Source organism: Bos mutus, chromosome 16 (genome assembly GCF_027580195.1).
Source record: "Bos mutus isolate GX-2022 chromosome 16, NWIPB_WYAK_1.1, whole genome shotgun sequence".
Taxonomy (NCBI): domain Eukaryota; kingdom Metazoa; phylum Chordata; class Mammalia; order Artiodactyla; family Bovidae; genus Bos; species Bos mutus.
Window position 1 is genome coordinate 51,691,831 of NC_091632.1, and position 7,419 is coordinate 51,699,249.

Genomic DNA, 7,419 nt, shown 5'->3' on the forward strand with positions numbered 1-7,419 from the left:
TAAATTTGTGGTACTTTTTAGATTCCACCTGTAAGTACTATCATATAGTACGTGTCTTTTTCTGTCTGATTTATTTCACTAAGCATAATATTCTCTAAGTACATTGAAGTTGCTGCAAATGGCAATATTTCATTCTTTTTATGATTCAGTAGTAGTCCACTATATACATTATACACATACACACACACACCACATCTTCTCAAGCCATTCATCAACTGACAGACACTTAAGTTGCTTTCATGTCTTAGCAATTGTAAATAGAGGTACTATCCATAGGGTTGCAAAGAGTCGGACATGACTGGGTGACTAATACACACACACACACACGAACATTGGGTGCATGTATCTTTTAGAATTAGTGGTTTTGTTTTTTCTGGATATATAAAGAAGGGAGCAAGTCTGAATGCTTACTCCATTCCAGGTGCTATGCTGAGAGCTTTGTATACATTTTCATTGAATGCTCAAAGCAATTTACTATTACCCCAGTTTCATATTCTAGAAACTGTGGCTTCAAGAGATTAAGTGAACTGCTCAAGGTCACATAAAAGTAAGTGACAGAACTTGGAGTCCAACTCACTACTGATTTTCAACACCCAGGTTCCTAATATATATTCTGTTGTAGTCACTTTATTAAATGAATAGAAAGCAGCTGTGCACTTTTACCCTGTTAAACTCAGCCTGTGTAACTTCTTTCCTTGCTCATAAAGGACACTTCTGGCATGTTTCATAGTTTATTTTGCCATTTTAAAAAAAATTTTAGAAAGTTCAGTCTAAAAATCACAGAACTCTAATTTTACACGCAATTGACAGACTTTTCCCTCTTCCTGAAAACGTGCAGTTGGGGACGGAGGCTGCTCTATCTCCTCTACCACTTAACCTCTGCTCGTGGCCTCTCCAGGTTAGACATTAGAATAAAGAGTGTTGCAGGTTGAGTTTCCCAGGAGTTAGACTCTTAAGACAGAGCTTAGTATCCAAGCATGGCCTTAGGGATTAACATATGTGGAAGGAAGGGGGCAAAGGGAGAAGCCGATCAATCCCAAAAAGGCCTCACGTGAACCCCTGGAGTGCTCTGGAGCTGGGATGGCTCTTCAACTTAGCCTGAATTGGAGTAGGGGGTTAGAAATTCATTTGTACCCAGTCTTGATCAGTCTTTGTGTGTGCTACACCCCTGTGACCTTGGGCAAGGCAAATTTCTTCAGCTGAGGTAGTCCCAAAAGAAAGCTGACAGCTGAAGGCCATCTTGAGGCAGCACTCCACAAAGTTGCGGGAATAAGCCTTTCTTTTCTAAAGAGGGTCTCCATGGCACACCACAGCATCCACTACAGGGACCAATGGTAAGAGGGAAGGAACATCTTTCTGGCTAAATGGTCATCTGCTCCTGATGCTCTGTTCATGCAGCATATACCAATGCTGATTCTTTTCCTTCCATGGGGGAACTTTAGAGGGTTCTTTGAAAGTCTTTTGTCACTAAGGATCTCTCTCCTGCAGTTCTTAGGTTGGTAATATGTACTCAGAGGAGCTGCTTAAAATTTTCCTCTGAGCCCCCTTCCATCCTGGCTTCCTCAGGTCCATGCTCTGCTGGGTCACTTCACTTCTCAAGCAGCCTTTTTAGGCAGAGCATTCAAAGATGAGCAATGCCAGAAAAGCCTCCAGCATTAGCTCATAAAATTAGACATCCTTGTCCCTCCACTCCAGACATGTAGATTTTAGTGTAGCCCTAGCTTTGTGTTCTTCAAAAGGAAGACATCACCTTCTATCTGTAGACTTTCCCAGGAAGGGATTGGGTATGACGTACATTGTTCCCCAAGCCCCAGGGGGCAAAAATATATATGCTACCATATAAATCTCGATCTATTCTCCTCCAGTGTCTCCTTTTGGAATAAACCTGGTTATGTTCTCATTTTTCATTTGAATCCACCAAGAAACACTTCCATTTTCTAGCCATGAAGTGCTTGATCCCAGAAATCTTGTGTGATGCCACATGAAAGGTGACAGCCATGCAGGCATTCCGCTATTGCAAGGCAGACAGAGACAGAGTCCATCTATTCTGCAATAAGATGAACCAGAATATGCATAGGATGGGTACCACATAATCCATATGTTGAGTACTTCTACATTTCTTGCCCTTCTAGATCAGTTCAGTCGCTCAGAACGTGTCCAACTTTTTGCGACCTCATGGACGGCAGCACGCCAGGCTTCCCTGTCCATCACCAACTCCCAGAGCTTGCTCAAACTCATGTCCATCGAGTCAGTGATGCCATCCAACCATCTCATCCTCTGTCATCCCCTTCTTCTCCTGCCTTCAATCTTTCCCAGCATCAGAGTCTTTTCCAGTGAGTCAGTTCTTCGCATCAGGTAGCCAAAGTATCAGCTTCAGCATCAGTCCTTCCAATGAATATTCAGGACTGATTTCCTTTGAGATTGACTGGTTGGATCTCCTTGCAGTCCAAGGGACTCTCAAGAGTCTTCTCCAACACCACAGTTCAAAAGCATCAATTCTTCGGCACTCAGCTTTCTTTATAGTCTAACTTTCACATCCATACATGACTACTGGAAAAACCATAGCTTTGACTAGACGGATCTTTGTTGGCAAAGTAACGTCTCTGCTTTTTAATATGTTGTCTAGTTTGGTTGTAGCTTTTCTTTCAAGGAGCAAGTGTCTTTCAATTTCATGGCTGCAGTCACCATCTGCAGTGATTTCGGAGCCCAAAAAAATAAAGTCTCTTACTGTTTCCATTGTTTTCCCATCTATTTGCCATGAAGTGATGGGACCGGATGCCATGATCTTAGTTTTCTGAATGTTGAGTTTTAAGCCAACTTTTTTACTCTCCTCTTTCACTTTCATCAAGAGGCTCTTTAGTTCTTCTTCGCTTTCTGCCATAAGGGTGGTGTTATCTGTTATTCTGAGGTTCTTGATATTTCTCCTGACCATCTTGATTCCAGCTTGTGCTTTATCCAGCACAGCATTTCACATGATGTACTCTGCATCTAAGTTAAATAAGCTGGGTGACAATATACAGCCTAGATAACACTCCTTTTATTTTCACATGTCACACTTTGAAGACAAAGGGCCTGAGCAATCTCCCTGAGCAAAGATAATAATATGTTCTTTCCACTTCATGGTTTGCCCCCCAACCATCTGGGCCATCCGTGAATTTTGAGAATGGTTGAGGTTTGCTCTCTACTTTCCCTGGCCGTGACAACTAATTTTCACAAGGTTACACAGTTCATGCATGTGTGCATGCTAAGTCACTTCAGTTGTGCCTGACTCTTTGTGACCCTATGGACTGCCAGGCACCTCTGTCCATAGGAATCTGTAGGCAAGAATACCAGAATGCCCTCTTCCAGGGGATCTTCCCAACCCAGGGATAGAACTCACATCTCTTATGTCCCCTGCCTTGGCAGGCAGTTTCCTTACCACTAGTGCCACCTGGAAGCGCATACAAGGGAGTATAACCAACACCATAAACTTGTTCAGAAATCAGTCTTAAAGTATACTAGCAGGAGTATGAATCCAATAACTGATTAGGGCTAAAATAGCTTTGAATACCAAGAGCTTATTGCTGTTACCAAGAAGTACCTTTGTTTTTATAGTTTTCATTCAATTCTAATGATTACTCTGGGACTTAGCAGAGAATCAGTTCAGTTGTCACACTGTGAATCAGTGTGTTAAAAACTCCTAAGACGCTGCCCCCAGTCTTCTGGCTTAAGCAGGTGTAAAGTCAAGAAGGATATTGAGCAACATCGTCTATATATTAGAAAAGTCCTTGGAGGGGGAGAATCAAGATGGCAGTGTAAGAGGCTGCGGAGCTCACCTCCTCTGACAAATACATCTACAAGTGGAACAATTCTCACAGAACATCTACTGATGTACTGATGTTCACCAGCAGAAGGCCTCAAACACCTAAAAGGACCAGACAGATCTCCATGGAACCAGTAGGGTGGAAAAAAAGAAGAGGAAGCAGGATAAGACCTGTGCCGCTGGGAGGGAGCTGAAAAAGAAGAAGGGTTCCCGCACCCTGGGAAGCATCCTCACCAGGAAGGAGGTCCCCTGGGACAGAAAAGGAGCTTCAGAGGCTAAAGAGGAGAGTGCAACAACGGTTTGTGGCAAGCAGGACAGAGAGAAACCTGCAAAGATGGTAGGTGCCGCCACCCTGTGCATCCCAGCCTGAGACAGGTGTCCACTGGTGAGGGCAGGGTTGGGTGCTAAAACTCGGGGTTTAGAGGACAGCCCTGGGATGAGGACTGTTATTGACTGCACGGGCACAGCCTGAAGGGCCCGGAATATGGTACAACTGCAACCAGGGCTGTTTGCAGAAAAAGCCGGGGCCAGCAATAGAAGGAAAGTGCCATTGTTAAGCGGCATCAGAAGGGAGGGGTAGAGCTGCCATTACAGCCTCTTTCTCCCACCTCTGCAGTCTCCAGAAGAGTGTACCCCAGCTGCCTTGTAGGCTGGCTTCAGTGCCAAGCACTGCCTCAGCAGGCACCAGGAGAGCTGGAGAGATGCCAGGAGGTTACCCATATGCAAAGGCAAGGCTGAAACCACAGCTGAGCCCCCGGGACCAGACAATTTAGAAAGCAGGGCTGAAAACTCTCCCCCTGTGGCTGTGTGAGCCATGGATTTATGCCTCCTGTGCTGGCTTTGTAAATTTAATGCCTGAGGGACATCCCAAAGGACAATGGGTACTCCCAGTGACTGATCTGGCCTTAGCAGCTGTGGGCTTGGTGGGTGTGTGCACACGGGGCTGGCTGGGCTGGGACTGGCTGGACCAGCATCTGAGCTGCCTGCATGGCTCCCATAGTAGATCCAGGTGCACAACTTCCGTGACTTCTGGGGCCTGACTTCAGTGGACCTGTGCTGTGGCCTTGTGAAAACAGTGTCTGAGAGACAACTGGGCCCTTTGCCGGCATTCCCATGGTTGAGGCAGGGCCAAGGACAGTGCCAACAAGGGTGTATTTTGTGAACTTACACAGTGGGTGAAAGATGACTTAACAGAGCACACTCATCAGTGAACAGCTTCACTGGAGGGATATCCAGTGGCTCCTCTCTTCGTGGGAGCACTCCAGCCCTGCCTACCTCACACCTCAGCTCAGAAACACAGCTCAGAAACAGACATGGGGCTTCTACTCTAACAATGAAGGAGCTGATTCCTGCCACTAACAGGGCAGTGACAACCTCAGAGCAAAGAAGAGACCCTGCTCAACATCCAGTCCAGGTTCTGGTCACCACAAGACCAGCCACACCTCTTATCAAGGGGATAATGGCCAAAGACATGGAGGAAAGAGGTGTCAGGCATCTGTACTAAAAATAGCCCTTGCACCGAAAATATTAAACCCATGCAAGCTACTCAGGGATGTTTCCACATAAAACTAGCTCTCCAAGATCAGAGTAGATAATTGTTCCTCCTAAATTCATAAAGCAGGAGAAATATAAGTAAAAATAAGAAGCAGAGAAACCACTCCCAATTAAAAGATCAAGAGGATTACCCTGAAAGAATAAAAAATGAACAGACCTCTTCAGTCTAATTGACACCAAGTTCAAAAAGAAGATAATGAAAATATTGAATGAATTAAGAAAGGCTATCAAGAGAAATACAGATTATTATAAAAAGAAACTAGAAGGAGGAACCAAGAAAAATTAGAAAATGTAATTGTAGAGATGAAAGCTGAACTAAAGGCACTGAATTTTTCAGTTGTGTGTTGTTTAATTGCTAGGTTGCATCTGACTCTTTTGGGTCCCCATGGACTGTAGCCTGCCATACTCCTCTGTCTGTGGGGTTTCCCAGGCAGGAACACTGGAGTGGGTTGCTGTTTCCTTCTCCAGGGGATCTTCCCTACCCAGGGATCAATTCTGCATCTCCTCTATTGGCAAGCAGGTTCTTTACCATTGAGACGCTAGGAAAGCCAATGAATAGGCAATGAATAGGAGAATGAATAATGCAGAACGAATAATTTATCTTGAAGATAGAATAATGAAATCACCCAACCCAGAACAGAATACAGAAAGCTGAATTGAAAAAAAAAATATTAAAGTACTATAAGAGATACATGGGATAATCTAAAGCATGACATTCTATACATATTGGGGGTTCTCAGAAGGAGAAGAAAGAGAAAGGGGATTGAAAATGTATTTGAAGAAATTATAACTGAAAACTTCCCAAACCTAAATAAGAAAACATCTCCAGGTACAATAAGCACGTATGTGCATGCATGCATGCTTGCTCAGTCATGTCTGACTCTTTGCAACCCCATGGACTGTAGCCCACCAGGCTCCTCTGTCCATGAGATTCTCCAGGCAGGAATACTGGAGTGGGTTGCCATTCTCTTTTCCAGGAGATCTTACCCACCTAAGGATCGAATCTACATCTTTTGCATTTCCTGTATTGGCAGGCACATTCTTTACCACTGAGCCACTAAGGAAGCCCTACACAATAAGCACAGAGGATCCCAAACAAGATAAACCCGAACAGACTACACCAAAACATATTATAATAAAAATTGCAAAAGTTAAAGAGAGGATTCTAAAGGCACCGAGAGAAAAACAGAGTTATTTACAAGGGAACTCCCATAAGACTATCAGCTGATTTCTCAGTGTTGGAAGCCAGAAAGGAGTGTCAAGATGTATTCAAGGTCCTGAAAGTGAAATATCTGCAACCTAGGATATTCTTACCCAACAAGATTATCTTTTAGAGTAGAAGGAAAGATAAAGCATTTCTCAGAAAAGCAAAAAAAATTTTAAATGCAGCAATACTAAACCTATCACAAGGGAAATATTGAAAGATCTTCTCTAAATATAAATAAATAAGAACTATTTAATTAATTATTTAATTTATTTTAATTATTAAAGAAATAAGGATCTATAGGAAAGGGAAAATTACAACCAAAAAACACCACCAAAAAAGAAAATTACAGGACAGTATCTTTGATAGATGCAGATGCAAAAATTCTCAACATAATATTAGCAAACAGAACCCAATAGCACATAAAAACAATACACTACAGCCAAGTTGGAGTCATAATCAGGGTCACAAAGATGGTTCAGTATATGCCAATCAATCAATGTAATACCCCATATCAACAAAAGAAAAAAACACCACATGATCATCTCAATAGACTCAGAAAAAGCATTTGATAAAATTCAACAACAATTTATGATAAAAATCCTTCTGAAAGTGGGTGTAGGGGGACCATGCTGTGCCATGCTAAATCACTTCAGTAATGTTTGACTCTTTGCTACCCAATGGACTGTAGCCCACCAGGCTTCTCTGTCCATGGGATTGAAGACAGACAAGAATCCAGACAAGAATACTGGAATGGGTTGCCATGCCCTCCTCCAGGGGAGCTTCCTGCCCCAGGTATGGAACCTGAGTCTCTTACATCTCCCACACTGGCAGGAGGGTTCTTGACCACTAGTGCCAT